The sequence below is a fragment of the Candoia aspera genome, chromosome 1 (genome assembly GCF_035149785.1).
Source record: "Candoia aspera isolate rCanAsp1 chromosome 1, rCanAsp1.hap2, whole genome shotgun sequence".
In the NCBI taxonomy this organism is placed as follows: domain Eukaryota; kingdom Metazoa; phylum Chordata; class Lepidosauria; order Squamata; family Boidae; genus Candoia; species Candoia aspera.
Window position 1 is genome coordinate 200,678,820 of NC_086153.1, and position 19,702 is coordinate 200,698,521.

At 40.9% G+C, this 19,702-nt stretch overlaps 1 protein-coding gene across 1 annotated transcript in view; it reads left to right on the plus strand.

Moving 5' to 3' along the window:
- The first annotated feature begins 875 nt into the window (after positions 1-875).
- ACVR1 (activin A receptor type 1) overlaps positions 876-19,702 on the plus strand; it is a 75,352-nt gene continuing 56,525 nt past the window's right edge. Inside the window, exon 1 of the mRNA XM_063318343.1 lies at positions 876-1,017. The gene's annotated coding sequence lies outside the window, so the exon portion shown is untranslated. The remainder of the gene's footprint in view (positions 1,018-19,702) is intronic.

The window sequence follows — 19,702 nt, forward strand, 5'->3', positions numbered from 1 at the left end:
GTGTTGGAGTTCTACACAAGATTATTTCTTGGTAGCATTTGAGAGAGACATACAATATGCACTCTCTCCCACCCCCGCGCGCCATTTTCTGTCTGGGTTTGAGTACTTGTACTTTTTTTCTTCTGTTCAACAAGTTCACACTTCGCAGGCTAGGCCCGAGTCCTAGTGCATCCTTTCCTGGAGCAGAAATCGCCTCGCTACCGAATAGGAGCAGGTCGTGAATAGAAAGAGAAGAGAAAGTATGAACAGATTCATTCCAAATCCATTTAAATAAGGTCGGGGTTTGCAAAGGGTGCTCAGAAGAGCCGCGGGCGTCGTGGAAAAGGCCAGGTCCCGAAAAGCAGCGGCGCCGCTGCCGCAAAACAGGGCGCCTCCCGCCCCAGCCGGCGAGCCCACGCGTGTGGGCGGGTCGCGTCGGCGCGGGGAGGATGCGGTGCCCCCTTGGCCCTGCAGGGGGCGAGGTGGGCCGGCTTTGGCGGCGCCTGGATTTGCGCCGGGAGGAAATGATGTGCCTGCCGCCTGGTTCATTCCAGCTCCTGAAGCCCAATTGGCAGAACAGGGAGCAGCCACTTCCTCCTCTCTTACTGCAGCTGGATTCCCGGCTGAGTGGCCCCTCCTCCCGCCGGAGTCTGCCTTGTCTCGGCTCGCCCGGCTGCTCTCTGGAACTTTGCGCTCGGCTCGCCCTTCTGCCAACTTTTCCCCGTCGCCGCTCGACGGGAAGTTCTTCTCCCGGCTCCCGAGGGCGCCGCCGCTGCGCGTAGCGCAGATCCCGCCGGAGGAGGGAGGGCGGCCGCTGGGGAGATGCAGTCGGGGAGTGATTAGAGCGGGACTCCGGGTTTGGCCGCCGCCAGCGCTGCAGCAACTTACAGCTTGTAGTGGAGCGGTGGTCGCCGCTGCCGCTGCGGCAAATCGGTGGAGGGGAAATTGCTGCTGCTGCTGCTACTCCTCCTTTAGCTGCGCCTGAAGCTACCGCACCGCCGCCTCGGCTGCTTTTGCCTTTGTCTGTAGGGCTCGGAGGTGAGTGATCTCCCTACCTCGGAGAGAAGTCGCCCTCTTGGCCGCCATCCCCCTCTTCCCGCCCCCCAACGTTCGGCAGCTTTCTCTCTCCTCCGGGGCTAAAAGGCGTGCTTCTTTCCCTTCCTCCTCTGGTCAAAATCTGCCTTTCCAAGCGGGTGGGAGACAGTTGCTATTTTTGTTGTTTAACCTTGGTCTCAAATTTGTCTCCTCCGCCCACCTTTCTTTTCTTGACAGGCAACCCTTTTTAAATCTGCATTTTGTTTTAAAGCATACAGCGGTTCGAAATCGGGGGATCCGTGTGCGTTGCTCAGAAATCTGCTGTTAGACATGGGCGTTTTGGACGTGCCTTTACAGTTCTCCGAGCAAAAAAAAGCTCGTAAGCTAATGCTGCATCTGTGTGTCCTGCTTCCAGCGGTGGCTTGGAAAACTTAGGAGATGAAGAGATGGAAGCGGCGGGGTGAGGGAAGAGACGCATTTTTTAATCGCTTCAGGGAGGCCGCCTCTCCTGGAGCGGGGTGGGGGGAGGCTGTGTAGAGAGGAAAGAGAATCTGTAAACTTTCCCTGGCTCCCTCCCCTTGCTGGCTACAGTCTTCAGGAGCATCAAAGGAAGGAATGCCCACGGGGCAACTGTGGTTACAGATGTTACTCATTACCCTGCCAAGTAGAAGCCCGCCCCTCAATGCTGTAACTCTTGTAGGAAGAGGGGTTTGTTTTGGAAAGTCAGCAGAACAAAATGGAAAGATGATGGATAGTTTGATTGGAAGGAAGCAAGCCTTGTTACACAACACCTGTCTGGCTTGGTTTGTGATGTTCCTGCGCCTACAGAGCATCAGGGAAATGAAGAAAAGCTTGGGCTCTTATTTTTTTTCTCTAGTTTGTATCCTCATTTCTCTGTGTATGTGTAGATATACAATTGCTACAAAAAAGAAATCTGAAATGTGACTAGCACACTTGGCTTCCCTCTGTGATGCCGACCAACTTTTCAAATGGCAGTGCCTGGGAAAGACATTTAATCCAGTTCTCTGAAGTATATCTTGGTTGAAATAGCCCTTTTTATTGGTGTCTTCAGGCTACAAACACATGTTTTTCAACTCGTTAAAGAAATACTTATGCGAGCATGATGTTTGGCAGATTCCTTTACTAGTATTCCTTCATTTAAACTGAGATCTGAAATGCTTTTGATCTATTCAAGAGAAATACTTGTGCAATTCTTTATTCCTGATCCATAACTATCATGGGTTTTCAAAGACTTCATATTAGTGGGATTCACACATCACAGAGTGCAATAATGTAGAATGGGTAGTATATATCCAGCTACTGTGGTTATAGCCATTGCTTACAATGTGTGGTGTGAACATAGACATTATTCCAGTAAACCATGGTTAAGAAAACCCTGTACTACCTCTCAGGTCAATGCACCATTTTTCATAGTAGTTAATAGTTTGGTGTAATGGTTAAGGCACCAGATTAGAAACCGGGAGACTGTGAGTTCTAGTCCTGCCTTAAGCACAAAGCCAGCTGGGTGACTTTGGGCCAGTCACTCTCTCTCAGCTCTAGGAAGGAGGCAATGGCAAACCACTTCTTCAACCTTGCCAGGGAAATTGCAGGGATTTGTCCAGTCACAAAGAGTCAACACTGACCCAAAGGGACAACCCCCCCCCAACAAATCATTTATTGGCAAGTAGCAGTTGATCTTCCTTTGCAGAAGAACATAAAATTAAATGTGTGTGTGTGTGTGTATTTGTGGGAGTGTGTTAATATTTAAATGTTATTCCAAATGTTGTTCCAGACACTGGAACTAAAAAAGATCCCCCACTCCTAGTATTCCATGTATTTGCATAGTAAGCAGTGACTGGTATGTTGTGGTATGTGTTCTTGGAAGCAACAGCTCACTTTTGTCAAGTGCACTTCATGCTGACTTATACAGACTATTGTCTTCAAAACTGCCAGGATATGTACTTCATTATGGCATTTCTGCTCTGCCTTTGCTCTTTGATTTTTAGAAGTGTTCACTAATCTTCTTTTTGCAAGTCTGTACATTTTAAACAGCAGTGATAATCTGTTGAACAGCCTAATGAAGGAGGAGAACTTGACATAGCTCATTTGTGTGCTTCTCAAGTAGTTAGTCTTGAGTAACACAGTTCCCTAGCAAATAAATATGGAAATAAGCATTGATGTTAGCATAACTGGGAGAAGTTGCCAGTCCCTCTTCCCTCTACATCACTACACCAGAGATTATGATGCTCTGAATTTGGAGCCAGTGTTTATGTTCTGCAAATGTAAGAAGTGCAGTGGTAGAACTGAGCATGCCCTCATAAGACAGTATCGCCTCTGTGGAATTATGCTTGGAAATGAATCTTGCCCTGAAATAGACAACTATAGCTGTCTTTTTCAGGTATTTTGTCAAGCTTCATATTACTGGTCGTGCACTGATATGCTTTCTGGAAGTTGTGAAAATGTTGAAATGCTGGATTGTACAGCCATCACTCCTGTTTGTGCAAGTTCCAGCTGACCAAAAGATACTCCCCTTTGAACTGTACAGTGGGATGTAGGAATTTAGACAAGAAACTGGTTTGCTGTGAATTAGGACTGTCCCATATTTCGGTTCATGGGAAATTGCTTTTGCTTACTCTTGAAAAGTGAACAAGTTTAACTCGGAAAAGAAGAATAGTCTGTCTTTCCTATATTGGTGTAGTCCAGCACATTGGGAAGGCACCATTTTGGGCGAAGCTGACATTTGAGGTGGGCATCCTTAGAGACATAGTATTCAAATATGCAGATGTAGAATGATCTGAGGCCAAAACAACCCCCCCAACACACACAACTGTGTTCTGACCATTCCAGAGGTTTTGAACTTCCATCAGTTCTGAATGTTTCTTTTTCCATTTCCAGTTTGATATCATTTGTTTAAAAATGAGAACATTTTGTGACATAAACAAGCACTATAAATGCTATAAGCGTGTGTGTGTTTAGGTGGGGAGATATATAAAGTGCTCTTGCTCATAGCATTGTTTGGTCCATGGTGGCCCTCAGTTGGGAAAATCATTAGTGAGCTTCTAGACAAAAATTTGATAGTGTTCTGAGGAAATGTCTATTTCCTACCCTAAGTGGTTCTCAAATCCTTTTGTCTAAAGCTGCTGCCTTTGCTATGAACAAACTACAGTATACAAGTAATTTTGCTGCATCCCTTTAATAATGTAGCCATCAGTTAATAGTGGGTGGAATTTAAGGCTTTTACTTCCATTATTATTTTTCGTGGGTTGGTTTTTTTTCTTTTGTGTTTATGTGTTAAGACTGACTTGCTCAGAAAACCTGTGGGTTTTTTGGCTGACGATGTATATTGTTTGTATGCTGAATGTTTCCATTTGGATTACACTTACATAAAAGATCTGAGGAAAATTAGTACATCTAGCACTAACAAGATGCATTGTGTGAATTAAGGATTCTAATCTTAAAAGAGCTGTTTTGAGGGTTCCAAGCATGGAACAAACCAACCATGTTTTGGAATTTTGTCCTGTCTTCAGATCAAAATAGGGTATATTGTTCTATATTGCTTGGACTGTCCCTATAGCTTGCAGTTAGCTTCTCTTTTAAACATTCCTCTAAGCATGGAGACTTAAGAGCACAAGCAGCCAATAAAATAGCAGACATAAGTTCTATCCCTGCTGCTGCTACCGTTTAAATGTGGCTGAGGGGAGAAAGGTTGGTAGTGTGAGGGTGAGTTAACTGTGTACCACAGGTAAGTTTTTGAGGTCATGGCTTGTATGTAGTGTTCTATGTGCATCGTGTCTTTTTCAGATAGGATGTTAAATGCAAAAATATGCACTGTGCTTTATTGAAAGGATTTCTGTGCTGGTGAGCTCTCAGATATTTTGTGTATATTGCTTTGTCAGAGGTTTGAAGACAAGTTGCCGAATGCAGAAGTTGTACACTGACCATGTGCATTAGGAAGAAGGTTGTGCTCATGGAAGAGTTTTTGTTTTTGTTTTGCTACTGTTAAATTGTGTAGAGGCTGAGCTGAAGTGAATCTATTGTGTTGTGTTTTTGCTGGGCTTATTTCTGTGATTATTTGTGCAGACAGGCTACAAAAAAGCATGCCTAACTTGTTTACCCTAGGAATGTTTAAATATTTACAGTCCTTTTAAAAAAATCCTTTAGTCAATGTAGTTACAGTTTGAGCAGTAGACAGCAGTCAGCATGGACTGCTATCTCACCTACTTTTGTGACCCTGTGATGAAAAATAAGAGGCTTATTTTAACGTCCCATTGTTCCCTGTGGTACAGCACTTAAAATGTTTCAGGTTTTGTTCTGTGGGATCACAAAACCCTTCAAAATGTTTCACTGGAACGTTTGAACTAGGATGGCTTTGTTACAAGTTTGCACCAACACTTTTTCTGTTTTATATACCCGTAGTGGGAATATCTGTGGTTCCTTTGGCCTGTTCATTCTATCACCAGCAGTAGCTAATTGGAAGGGTTTCTTTATACTTGTCATGTTGTCATGTTCTTGCTGAATGTGCATTCTAAGAATGTATTCTACAGCACTTAATAGTAAGGTTTAGTACTATTTTCAGTGCTTCCAGTATATTTGAAAGTTCAAAGGTTTGCTCATATTTAATACTTAAGCTGACATATATATTCCAACTTGTACTATAAGAACGTGTATTTCTTAAAATCCTTCCCTGTAGTTACGAGTTATATAGTAGTTGCAGAGGGGGCTTTGTAAGTATGGGTGTGTTTGTTTAGATTATTATATTCAGCCCTTTAAAAAACATTTACGGGGTGATCAAAAGGGATGTCTCTGATGTTTATCTCTAAAGCAGTTTATGTGTGCCAAAGTAGATTGGCTTCAGGTTGCTTTCTAATTTTGAAATTCATGCTTTTTCAGAATGTATTCTATTTTCACAGATTGGTTTTACGTATTGCACATGGTTTCTGTTTTGAGTCTGTCTGCTCAAAAGTACAGGGAGATGAGAGAATGCTTATTTTTATTATTAGACTTTGTTTCCCTCCTTTTTAAAAATTAGTAACATTGTCTGGCAGAGCTGAAAATTTGAAGAAAGAGGGGGTTAGTGGTGACCACAACATAAATCAGCCTGTGAACATGTGATTATGATGCTCTCTATACCCCACTATTATGTGGCAGGATCACCTAAATATTGTATATGTGAGATAACTATTTGACTTGCCATCTAAAAATTGGCATATATCAGTTTTTACAGTTATAGTGGTCAGATCATACACAATTCTCTAGGAGTTATTTTTTGTGGTAGAACATTTAAACCTTTCTTTGTATGGATGCTGTTTGTTGACACCTGGAAGATATATGTCCTAAATATGAATTTGGAAAATGACATTTTTTTAAAAAATGAAAAGACCGTGACTCATTTGCTTCTGAAGGTACTTTTGGACAGCTCTTACACTGAAAACATATGGTGAGTTTATATGTGGATGGACTTGAAATGCATGGAATTGGGTTGTTGTCAGAAAGTAGCTCATTCAGACTTTTAAGATTACTACTCACTTAGGTAATCTTGTGAATGGGTCCTTGGTTATGGCATGGGGGTTCATTGCAACAAGCTCTATTTTATGCATGGAATGGAGAGGGGGCTACTTCTGAAGTTCATTCTGAAGCCCTTAAAATACAGACCAGACCTTACAACTGTTACAGATTTAAGCACTTCACTAATAAAGCACAGTTATATTTAAGCTAAACTGTGTTGTTGAAATTAGTGGGACAAGATATGCCCAGTATTTGAAAAATGAGCTCCCTAAAGGTACATGGCCACCTGAATTTTTCACAGTTAGGTTTCTGTCTCCAAATTACCCTTCTTGTCATCTTTGTCTCTGACTACTATGTACTGAGTTGCCTTGATCTTCTGTTGTTGTTAGTGCCAGCTTTGACACTGGAGCTTCCAGTTTTCCCTTTATTCCAAAAGTAGGGAGATGTGAATGTATTTCTGTAGAATTTGAAATAACAGCAACATTCTCCTGGTGTATGGCTGGCTATAGGAAAGCTATATGGCATCCCTGATCATTGCTTAAGTACATTTGAGGACACACACCAAGATTTGGTTCATACATTATGTTAATGCATAAGGTGGTTTGTTTGATTACCACTTAATATGTTGTGTGAATTCAGCCAGTCTTGGCCTATTCATTGTGATGTGAACCATAGCTTTGAATGATTTTAGAAGCTGGTGTGAAAGAATAGACTGATTCTTTCACAGACTAGGCATATTAAATAACATTTTTACACAGGATGGAGTTTAAAATAAACACTGCTTGTCCATATTTGCTGGGACTATTTGGTACAATGGAAATCTTGTAGGAAAACTGAAATTAAAACAAGTTAGCATGATGTAGCCACAGTCCTACATCATGCTAACTCATGATTTGTTAAACCAATTCTGGTTCATTTCTGATTTGTTTTTCAGACAAAGAAAATAGTCATGCTTTATTTAGCCAGTTCCTAGTTTCTTCTTCTTTACAGTTGCTCTTACCTTACATCTCTGGATTGATTTGAGCACAAAACCAAAGCACAAGTAAGTCAGAAACTGCAAAAAAACCGTGAGTTCATATTGACATTGTTCATATGTCATGTGAAGTCACATTTGCAATCAGTGTGCCACCAAAATTATATGATTTCAAACTGGCTTCATACCCTAAAACAAACCATGGCTTATTTACTACCCTCCCCCATGCACATACTGAGTTTTGTATCTGTGCAGAAATCTATTTCATAGTGTCATATTCCTCCAATCAGACAGATGATTGATGTTTCTGAATGTGATGGGTGTTTGGTGAAGGTGAAACCGTCATATCTGTGGCTGACTCGATCCTTGCCAAGAAAATGACAGGGTTAACAGGAACTGGTTGTGTGGCACCATCTCTCAGTCTTTTTCTCAATTCCCACCAAGGGCTACTTCAGGCATTTCATGAATTGCTTTTAGCAAGAACATCTCTGAAGACAGTAATGCCAGGCCTCAGCTTTCAAGGCTGTTTCATAATGAAAAGCTTACAGATGTCTGACTCAAACCCGAGCACAAACACCAAGGCCTAACTTTTATTTGCTCTTCCACTCTTGAGGTGAGTGATTCTAGTAGGAATACCATATTTTGCCTGCTTCAATATTGCATGCCCTGCCTCAGAAAGGAAACCTTGCTGCATTTCTGGAATGTGTGGCTTTCTGTGGACTCCAGCTCTTGTCTCTCAGGCAGGAAATCTGTAGAATCTAAAAAGGGACTTCCAGTAGTTGATTCTCCCTTCTCTTTCTATATGAAATTATCGTGTCTGTAGAGCATCTTCAGTATTTGCTTGAAGTAACAGTTAATTAAAAAAAAACACCCTAAAATTATGCATATCAGATAAAATATCTAAGCAGAATGAGGGAAACCTTTAAAGCTTATAGCAAAATGAGGAAACATCCAAAGCCAAAGGCTGTTTTTTCATGACTGAAAGTTTTGTAGATGATACAAAAATCTTAGCTTAGTTTTACCATTGTTTAGAAACTAGTGATGTGGGACCTAATTTCTCTGAGATGCCATTACCCCAATGGTTATTTTCAGTATCATAAGCCTTCAAATTTGCCCAGGTGGCAGAATACATTCATCACTGTAGTATCTTCAAAGACTGATTGCAATTCATGGCTATTTTTACATTTTTTAAAATTCTGTGTTCATTAAGCAGCTCTTTTGGCCTTGTGACATGTTCAGAATTACATTTTTAATGCTCATCTGATTGTGGCATACTGATTTCTAATTCACATGATGCCAACTCAAGCTATCCCTTTCCTATATTAGTTAGACGAACCTCTTGTTGCTATACATACTTAAGTCTCCTTGCCTTGCATCCTAAAGCTGTGGTGGACTTTAGAGAGTTTTTTCTAAACAGCTGCACACTTGCAACTTTGTGAACTACATAGGTGGTCTAATGTTCCACATCTTGTGTCTGAGGTATTTTGGTATTTGATTTTATCCAGGTATGAGTTATGGTTGGCTCTCATAGCTTACCTATCCATTTTTCAATCGCCACATCATTGCAGTTGCTGTTATGCAAATTAACACATACAGCTGAGGCTGTATGCACTTCACACTTTAAAAATCCTAACCAAGTGAATTAAATTCTTCCCTGAGAACTTACTGATGTGGTCAGTCAAGTATTGAAAGACAGTCAGTTTGCTCGTTTTCCTGTTCTTTGGCCATTCTGTATCATTATATTCTGGTTTTCTAGTGTTGGGGAGGAGAGTAGAGCTAGGCAACTCATTGGATTTGCTTTTCTTATACAGTATCTAAGATCTCAATAGGTATTTTTTGCACAAGTCTTATAAATATTCTCATATTCAAGAATACTCTTGTAATAACAACAACAACAACAATATGTTCTCATAGGGTATGTGTAGCCTAGCCTAGATACTGTCTCAGCTTTGCTAGATGAATTTGGGTTGAGAATGAAGGCTGGAAAAGTTTGACTTGGTTGACACAGTATACTAAACCTAACCATGGTGAGTGAATAAACTACAAATGTCTGTATTCACCCAACACACTAAGTTGTAAGCCATGGTTTACCAACTATAGTGGTTGACTTTACATAACATGCTAAGCCCAAACCTATTGTATGATGAAACTCATGCAATGTTTGGCTATGCTGTTTTGGGATGATGAGGTTTATAGTCTAATCCAGTACATTTGAAAAGTGCCAATTTGTGGAAAACGGTAGTTGGACAAGAAGATGAGTGGCATTTGAGTATATTTGATTGGCACATGAAAACAAAAGTGGAAAAACTACTTATCATTTGACTTGAGCTATTTAAATTGAAGAGAATATAAGCATCAGTGATAATGCTGTATTGTTCCCCTTACCTGTGTGCTTTTGTTGTTTATTCGTTTAGTCGCTTCCGACTCTTCGTGACTTCATGGACCAGCCCACGCCAGAGCTTCCTGTCGGTCGTCAACACCCCCAGCTCCCCCAGGGACGAGTCCGTCACCTCTAGAATATCATCCATCCATCTTACCCTTGGTCGGCCCCTCTTCCTTTTGCCTTCCACTCTCCCTAGCATCAGCATCTTCTCCAGGGTGTCCTGTCTTCTCCTTATGTGGCCAAAGTATTTCAGCTTTGCCTTTAATATCATTCCCTCAAGTGAGCAGTCTGGCTTTATTTGCTGGAGGATGGACTGGTTGGATCTTCTTGCAGTCCAAGGCACTCTCAGAATTTTCCTCCAACGATGTGCAGATGTGCATTATTCTCTCTCTTAAACCACTGTCTCTAATTGGTGACTAAGACATTTCTGTATTAGTCCCTCTTGTCTTATTTGCTTCTCTGGCTCTGGGCTACTGGATTCAAAGGCCAGTCTGTCTGAATGGAACTAATCAGCAGGACTTGGCCCTGAAGAACCCTTTCATACAGGGTAGGACAGGAATCTGGCTTCTCTCAGGAAATAGCTGGAGTTACTCAGGGGAAAAGTGATGGTGTTCAAGCCTTTTTGAGCAGTTTTGCTGTTTTTAAAAATTCAAAGGAAAAATGAAAACTCTCTTGATCTAGCTGGGGTGTCCTTCCATTCAAATGAGGAAAAACCAGTTTTTTTCCTATCAACATGGTTAGAAAAGGAAAAACTTTTCATCTAAGAATGATAAAAGGAGGATTTTTCTATATTCCCCCCCTTGATTAAAAGGGTAAGTTTTAATCAACTGCATGCAATTATCAACTCCCTTTTTTCTTAATTTAAAGAGTTGTGTGCAACCATGCTAGCAGGGATTAATTTAGAGAAAACTTAATAAAGTAATAGCACTCTTGCAAATGCTTTTGTGGCTTTTATGTTAACCTGATGAAAAGAAGTATTTAGATATAGCAACCTGGTGATCTAAAATGAGGTGAGGCTGCTTATTTAATTGTAGTTGGTGTTTGTTTTTGTGGCAACATGGATACTGACTTGCATCATGTAGCATTAACATTATACTATTTTCAAACATTCATCGTTCAAAGTATTTTATAGGCCATATCATATGCAGTCTTGAAATAGCTTGAAATTTCAACTTAAATGCAAACCATCTGTCACATAGGATGTTAAAAATAGGTCACCTGGACAGTCTTTTTCTGTAATGTGTAATCAAGATTCTGTCACATTTAATTTTAGTTATCTATAATTCTCCTATTTAGAGAAGAGTGAGAATTTTTAAAAGGTTTAGCCAGAGGTTTATTTTAAATATTTGTTGTTTCCTGGAAGGCAGCGAGTCAGAAAAAATTCTGATTTCTGTGTAAAATGGAATCAGTTTTGGAATCCTTAGGGCTGTGTATATTTTTTAATTTAATTTCTCTCCTGTTTGTTTCCTTTTTCCTTCCCCTCAGACTAGATACATATTTTTTTAAAAATATCTGAGTTATTCAGAAAGGACCTCCAAGGTGTTTTACAGTATAAAATCGAAAGGAGTCATGATCAGAAACCTTGTATTGTACAGCACAGTAGTGAAATATATCCTCTGCATGTCAGATTTCCAGATTCTGAACTACTGGATCAGCCTTTGATGTTTCCATTTCTGAAGTAGACATATTCCTTCAAAATGTAGAACTGGAAAGAATTCTCTTCACACATTTGCAGATTCAGGTTCTTGGGTTGTAAAGGTAGCCAAATAGTGCAGGAATGTGTCTTAAGAAAATAATCAGCCGATGAGGCCACAAGGAAAAATGTAACTACGGTACTGTACTTTGTGTTTTGAACTAAAACTAACAATTGGATCCCACTTCGACATGGAGAGATAGGGTCCTTTTCCTTAATCATAGCTTTGGGTCAAATAACTGCTGTAGGCATATGGCAGAACTGTGCTGAGCAGGGTAGAAGCTACAACTAAAAGTGTGCTGAGGCATCCTTTTTGCAAATACAAACATGTATTGGTGTTCCTTAATTTTGCTTCCATAGAGCTGAGTTGGTGGTGAGAACAGCCCGTAGGCCTTGTCTGAGTTACGGCTATAAGTGAATCATGAGATCAAGTTTCAACACAGCTTTCTGTCCCTCTGAAGAGGCTGCTGCACAGCTAAAATGTGTAGAGCGGTAGAGCTTCTAAAGAGGTTTGCTAAACTTTTTTTGTGCTGTGTGTGCACTTTCTTCCCACTTCAGTTTGTTGTAGCAGTCAATTGTATGATGTCTGGAACTCTTGGCTCTCTATAGTATGTTTATTCAGTTTAATCCTCTGAACAGATTTAGAATTTGAGCATATGTTATTAGAAGTGAATGGTAGGTATCTCAGAATTGATTGAAAAGGCTGAAATACGATGGGGGAAAGGCTTGCCTGTGGATTCTGCACACATACTTTTTACCACTTTTTATTTTCCTTTAAAGAATTGCCTTGTACAGAAGAGATCGTTCCTGTTGACTTATTTTTTAAATTATTTTTGCAACCCAAAATTTCCAATATACAGTTGTAATTGAACTTATTCAACCCCCATTGCAAATCAGGTTGATTGTCAAAATGTACAGACTTTCAGCTGTTTGCAATGAACAAATCAAACAGAAGCAATTGAAATAACTCAGCACAACAAATGCTCCAAGTAGTATCCCCAAAGTCAACTGAAAATGCAACTTAAAATGACTTCTCCAGTCTCAAAGTGATTCTACCCCTTCATGGCAAGCATCTTCAGTACTTAGTAGAGCATCCTTTTGCTGTTATGACCTGCTACAAACGAGATGCATAGCCAGACACCAGCTTCTGGCAGCATTCCTGAGAAATCTTAGCCCATTCCTCATGAGCAATGGCCTCCAGTTCAGTAATCTTCTTGGGTTTGCGTGCTGCAACCACCTTCTTCAAATCCCACCAGAGATTTTCTATGAGGTTCAAGTCAGGTGACTGTGATGGCCACTGTAGAATCTTCCAGGACTTCTTCTGCATCCAAGCCTTAGTGGAATTTGAGGTATGCTTGGGATCATTGTCCTGTTGGAAGGTCCAGTGATGCCCAGGCTTCAACTTCCTTACAGACGGCATGATGTTGTCTCCTAGGATTTCCTGAATGAATCCATCTTGCCGTCCACACGCTGCAGGTTTCCAGTGCCAGAGGATGCAAAGCAGCCCCAGAGCATCACCGAGCCACCACCATGCTTAACTGCAGAGTGTTCTTTTCGGCGTATGCTTCATTCTTCTTCCTTCAGACATACTGCTGATCCATTGGGCTGATAAGCTCCAGTTTTGTTTCATCACTCCACAGAACAGAATCCCAAAACTTCTGTGGCTTATTTATATGATTTTGAGCATATTGGAGCCAACTTTTCTTGAGATTTTGGGTCAGCAGTGGTGTACGTCTTGGAGTTCTGGCATGGAAACCTTCTGTGTTTAGTACGCGCCTTACTGTGCTCACTGAAACCTCAGTGCCTGTTGTCACCAAATCTTGCTGCAGGTCTTTTGCAGTCACTGGAGGGTTTCTCTCCACCTGCCTTCTCAGAAATCTGGTTGCAGCCATTGACAGCTTCCTTTTTCTGCCCCGCCCAGGTAGTGTAACCACTGTTCCTTCAACTTTGAACTTGCGAAGTATGCTTCCAACGGTGTCTCTAGAAACATACATTGCCTTTGCTATCTTTTTGTATCCTGTTCCTTGTTTGTGAAGGGCAATGATTTCTCCTCTTATCTTTTTGGACCATTCTTTTGACTTAGCCATACTGTATTTCTAACACGCAGTCAAACGTGACACTCAACAAACCCCTAGCCAGTTCAGGTATTTCATGTGTTCCAGCTCAAGCACACCTGGTGCAACTGATGAAGCCCTTGATTAGCTGCATCAGGTGTGCTTGAGACAACACCTGTTTTGCATACTGTATGTGTGCCGTTGTGACGGAGTCTATTCAGGGGATTGAATAATTTTGAGATTGGAGAAGTCATTATGAGTTGCATTTTCAGTTGACTCTGGGGACACTACCTGGAGCGTTTGTTGTGTTGAGCTATTTCAATTGCTTCTGTTTGATTTGTTCATTGCAAACAGCGGAAAGTCTGTACATTTTGACAATCAACCTGATTTGCAGTGGGCGTTGAATAATTTCAATTACAACTGTAGACAACATTCTGGTATTAATTTGAAAATTTGACCTGAAGTCTGATTTACTTGACTTTTAAAATAAAAACAAATGTAGACATGAACTGTTTGTCCTCTTTGCAGAAAACTGTGAAAGTCATGTTGGAAATGTTGAGAAAGTTGCAATGAAAAACTCATAATCCTTGTTTGGACCTTAGTGTTGTTTAGTAGCTTTTCTGCAAGTGTCAGAAAACAAAAACAAAGCTATATATATATATATATATATATATATATATATATATATATATATATATATAAAATTCAAATTTAATTACCGCCCATCTCCCCCAAAAGAGGGGCTCTGGGCGGTTTACAATAATATCCCTCATCTGAGGCCCCCATTTGGATTAGAGCTGATATTTCTCTGTTATGAGTCAAGCAGCTATTCAAACCAGATCAACCAAGTTGGTAGGGTTGATACTTCTGAACACAGGTCCTTTTTCCTGCATGCTATCCTTGCTGTCATATTCACAAGTACTGAACCCAGCTATAAGCTCAGCAAACATGCGCCTTAACAGGGGACAACATTTTGGCTGCTTGACTCTGTGCCTTGTTAGCTATGGAAAAAAGCCTTCTCACTGGATCAAACCTTTGCATGCTTCTGAACAGAAGCTATCTGCCCAAGATTGCACTAACCTCCTGGGGCTGGGACTGAAAAGGAATATTGTCCTGCAGTAGCAAAATTATTGCTTGTAGGGTCACCTTACTAGGTGACTTTATTTTATTTCTTTATGTTCATATAGGTGTCTGGAAAGGGCAAGGTTTTCAATTAGGTGAGGAGTTTTTACTGATTTTGTTGGGGTCTGGTGCTAAGAGATACTCCAGGAAAATGGTCTGGAGTCATCTGTAGATATCTATAATAAACAGCAAAAGAGATGTGGTGGTCAGCTGCAACCTAGAGATTGCATAGAAAGGCCATTGGCTAGCCTCCTGTCTTTTCAATGAGCATGACTTACTAGGAAGTCATGTTGTCACTGAAAGTAGCTCTAGCACCAGGTCATTTGCTGTTATCCAGGATTTAATATTGGATGAAAGCACTAACTTGGCTAAGAGAAGAGGGAGAAGGCTATCTCTTTCAATTCTGTCCATCAGGCTATTTGTTCAGCAGACTAGGATGAAAAGTGAGAAGAAGTGTTGATGGTCTATAGAAATTCTATCTTGCTGACCAGATACTGCATCTAACAGCCTGTCAATTTTGAGTGCATGCTATTGTATTTGTGGGATGCAGAGATACTATAGAGTCCACTGCAATGCCTAGTACTTCTTCTGGTCTAGCCAAGATGATCTCAAGCATGGCACTGGATTGTCTTAGGTTGCTTTGTATTTTTGATAGCCATGCTGTAGTTGCCTAGTCAGGAGGAGCTCACAGTTTCATGCCCTCTATGGCCCAGCTGGTAACTGGCTCCTTTGCTTTGCCCCATTTTCTGTTTGGTCCCTTTGATTTTGCTGTTCCGTTGTGTGGGGCTGGTGGTGTAAAAGGGAAAGTCTTTTGTATGATGGTCGTCATGGACAGATCACTCCCTGGTCAGTTTTAGATTGGGCAACTCTGCAGAAGTGAAGGGTTGGTTAAAATGGTTCCAGATGGGGTGGTTTTGTTCTGGGCATAATGGAGAGAGAACAGGGGGAAAAAGCCAAGAATATAAGTAGACTGAGGGGAGGAGGGAAGGGAAGGTGTAGAACACATGGGGGAGGGCAGTGGGACATACCATGCTGTGACATTAGCAGCAGCTAAGGGGAGGGGAAGAGGATTTTTCAGTGCCATCAACCATGTCATCCATCTGAATCATAGGAACTCTTTTTCTATCTGGCCATGTCAGTGCTTTTGTTGTTGTTTATTCGTTTAGTCGCTTCCGACTCTTCGTGACTTCATGGACCAGCCCACGCCAGAGCTTCCTGTCGGTCATCAACACCCCCAGCTCCCCCAGGGACGAGTCCGTCACCTCTAGAATATCATCCATCCATCTTGCCCTTGGTCGGCCCCTCTTCCTTTTGCCCTCCACTCTCCCTAGCATCAGCATCTTCTCCAGGGTGTCCTGTCTTCTCATTATGTGGCCAAAGTATTTCAGTTTTGCCTTTAATATCATTCCCTCAAGTGAGCAGTCTGGCTTTATTTCCTGGAGGATGGACTGGTTGGATCTTCTTGCAGTCCAAGGCACTCTCAGAATTTTCCTCCAACACCACAGTTCAAAAGCATCGATCTTCCTTCGCTCAGCCTTCCTTATGGTCCAGCTCTCGCAGCCATATGTTACTACAGGGAACACCATTGCTTTAACTATGCGGGCCTTTGTTGTCAGTGTGATGTCTCTGCTCTTAACTATTTTATCGAGATTTGTCATTGCTCTTCTCCCAAGGATTAAGCGTCTTCTGATTTCCTGACTGCAGTCAGCATCTGCAGTAATCTTTGCACCTAGGAATACAAAGTCTTTCACTGCTTCTACATTTTCTCCCTCTATTTGCCAGTTATCAATCAAGCTGGTTGCCATAATCTTGGTTTTTTTGAGGTTTAGCTGCAAGCCAGCTTTTGCACTTTCTTCTTTCACCTTCATCATAAGGCTTCTCAGTTTCTCTTCACTTTCAGCCATCAAAGTGGTATCATCTGCATATCTGAGATTGTTAATGTTTCTTCCAGCGATTTTAACTCCAGCCTTGGATTCCTCAAGCCCAGCTTGTCGCATGATGTGTTCTGCATACAAGTTGAATAGGTAGGGTGAGAGTATACAGCCCTGCCGTACTCCTTTCCCAATCTTAAACCAGTCCATTGTTCCGTGGTCTGTTCTTACTGTTGCTACTTGGTCGTTATACAGATTCTTCAGGAGGCATACAAGATGACTTGGTATCCCCATACCACTAAGAACTTGCCACAATTTGTTATGGTCCACACAGTCAAAGGCTTTAGAATAGTCAATAAAACAGAAATAGATGTTTTTCTGAAACTCCCTGGCTTTTTCCATTATCCAGCGGATATTGGCAATTTGGTCTCTAGTTCCTCTGCCTTTTCTAAACCCAGCTTGTACATCTGGCAATTCTCGCTCCATGAACTGCTGAAGTCTACCTTGCAGGATCTGTGCAAGGATCATGTCAGTGCTGGGGGACTGTTTTTGAGCACTTAGGTCATTGGCCTGCAAGGTCTAGTAGGATACTTCTGTTTTGTTCAACATCTCCATGAAGCTGTCAGGAGGTCATTTGGAACTTCGGAGTAAAATGCCATCATTATGCCGATTACACCCAGTTCTGCAACTCCTTGTCATTGAATTCCAAGGAAAGAATAAGGATCCTTGAATGTTGCTTAAATTCACTAATGAGTTGGATGAGGGAGAACATGCCTTAATTAAATTCAGACAAGATGGAGATGCTTTGGGTAAATAAGATATTAAACCTGGGGAACTGAGGTTCAGCTGCTGTTTGCACTCTTGTGAAAGTACAGGTCCACAGTGGGGGAATGTTCCTTGATCTTCTGGATTTGCAGATGACACTTGAGAGCAGCATGTTTGCACAATTAAGGCTGGTGTGCCAGTTGAGGGCATTCATGAAGGCAGTTGGATTTTGGTGACAATTAGTCAATACTTAGTTACATCCTGTGATATATCCTGTATGTGTCTAGAAATTGTGATTGGTGTAAAATATGGGAAAGGGGCTGATTGTCAAGGAAAGGTGCAGAGATCATTATATCCATACTGACAGATCTGTACTACTTGCCTGTTGATTACCAGACACAAACTTAAATTATTGGCATTGAAGCTCTAAATAACTCAGGATCTAACTGTCTAAGGGAGTTCACCTTTTGTCTATTAAGATCTGTAGAAGTGGCCTTTTTGAAGATGCCATAATCGCTCATGGCTCATTTTTGTAGTCCCTGGAAGGGAGTCTTCTATATAGATATACTATTCAGAAAATCTGTAAAGATGCATTCGTTCCACCAGACTCTTAACTGTTAGTTCATTTTGGTGTTCATTTTAAGTGTTGTTTTTAATTTTCTATACAGTATACTGCTTTCTGTCTTGCTGGTAGCTGTTGTTAGCTGCCTTTTAAAAAAATATTTTTGTTTTTGTTAATGGAATACAGAAATCAGAAAAAAAATAAAGTTATAAAGCAAGAAGAAAAAGAAAAAGAGGATATATTCATGAATACATATGCATATATTTATATTTATAGAAGTTCTACATAAGCATTTCAGTGAATACTGATATTTCATGATAATCATCCATTGCTAATCCATGTTGATATCTGATTCATTCATAAATTGCTAATAAGATCAGATAATTGGGGCCATATCTTCTCCAGTGTTGAAAAATAAGTCTTTTAGCTATAAGGAGGGAATAGAGAATCCATTAATTTTGTTTTGAATTTTTTTAGTTTTGCTTTTAAAATGAGGTTAGCCATCTTGAGTACCTAATGTAAAGGCAGGATTTAAGCAGAGTAAGTAAAATAAATACTCTTCTACATGCATAGGCTTGGTTTCAGAGTTTGATTTTTCAGGTTTCTCTTTTTTTATGCATCATCCTAAACAAGATGATACTTTTAAAACACTGGCTTCTCCAGAGTTCCATACCGAGTTACAGTTAAAGAGTATTTAAATTGTGTACTAGTTCTCTGAGCAGCATTTCTGCAACTGCGTGGCTAGAGGAGGGGTATTTTGAAAGAAATCTGTCCGCCGAGCATCTTGAATTAGGTTTATGGAAAACAATTAACTCTTGACTATTAGAGGGAATAGCTCTAAATGATGTTTTTAATTTGAACCAGGTAAGCTACGTTTCTGCACATTACAGGATTGTAAAATAGGATTTTAACAGAGGACTATTATGTCAAATGTTAATGCCCATCCCAAACAACGTTTTGCAGAGTGCCCTGTAAAGACAGGATTTTGTGAGTAAGGTTTTTCCATCAGGTGGGTTATCTGACTCCTGCTTGTCAATATGTGCTTTCTGTTCCCTTGGATTTTTTAAAAATACGTATATGTCACAGTACAGTTGATTTCCAGACCATCAGTTTTATTTGTTTATCTATTTTTCTATCCCACCTTTATTGTTATAAATAACTCAAGGCGGTGAACATACCTCATACTCCTTCCTCCTCCTATTTTCCCCACAACAACCACCCTGTGAGGTGGGCTGGGCTGGGCTGAGAGAGGGTGACTGGCCCAAGGTCACCCAGCCAGCTTTCATGCCTAAGGCGGGACTAGAACTCACAGTCTCCTGGTTTCTAGCCCGTTCCTTAACCACTAGACCAAACTGGATCTTATATCATAGTTCATATGATACAGTACCCCATATAAGGATTAAGTAAATTAAAACTGCAATTTTGTACCATTTACCTGGGAATATATTTCACTGAACTCAGTGGGTCTGTTTCTGAGTAGATATGTTTAGGATTATGCTGAAAGTTTATTAGATCTTTACAAGTGCTGGCTTTGAGTGACCAGGGATCAGATTCCTACTCAGCCAGAAAATTCACAGGACGACTGTGCCCCATCTCTGTCCTTTAGGCTGATTTACTCACTGACTGGGCTTATGGGCTGAGCTTTTCTATATTAAAGCTGTGGTTTTGCTTAACCCTGTCATTGAATAAGTAACGGTGTCTGAAGTCATAGAACATATTAGACTATCAACCATAGTTTAGAAACCACAGTGATTGGACTG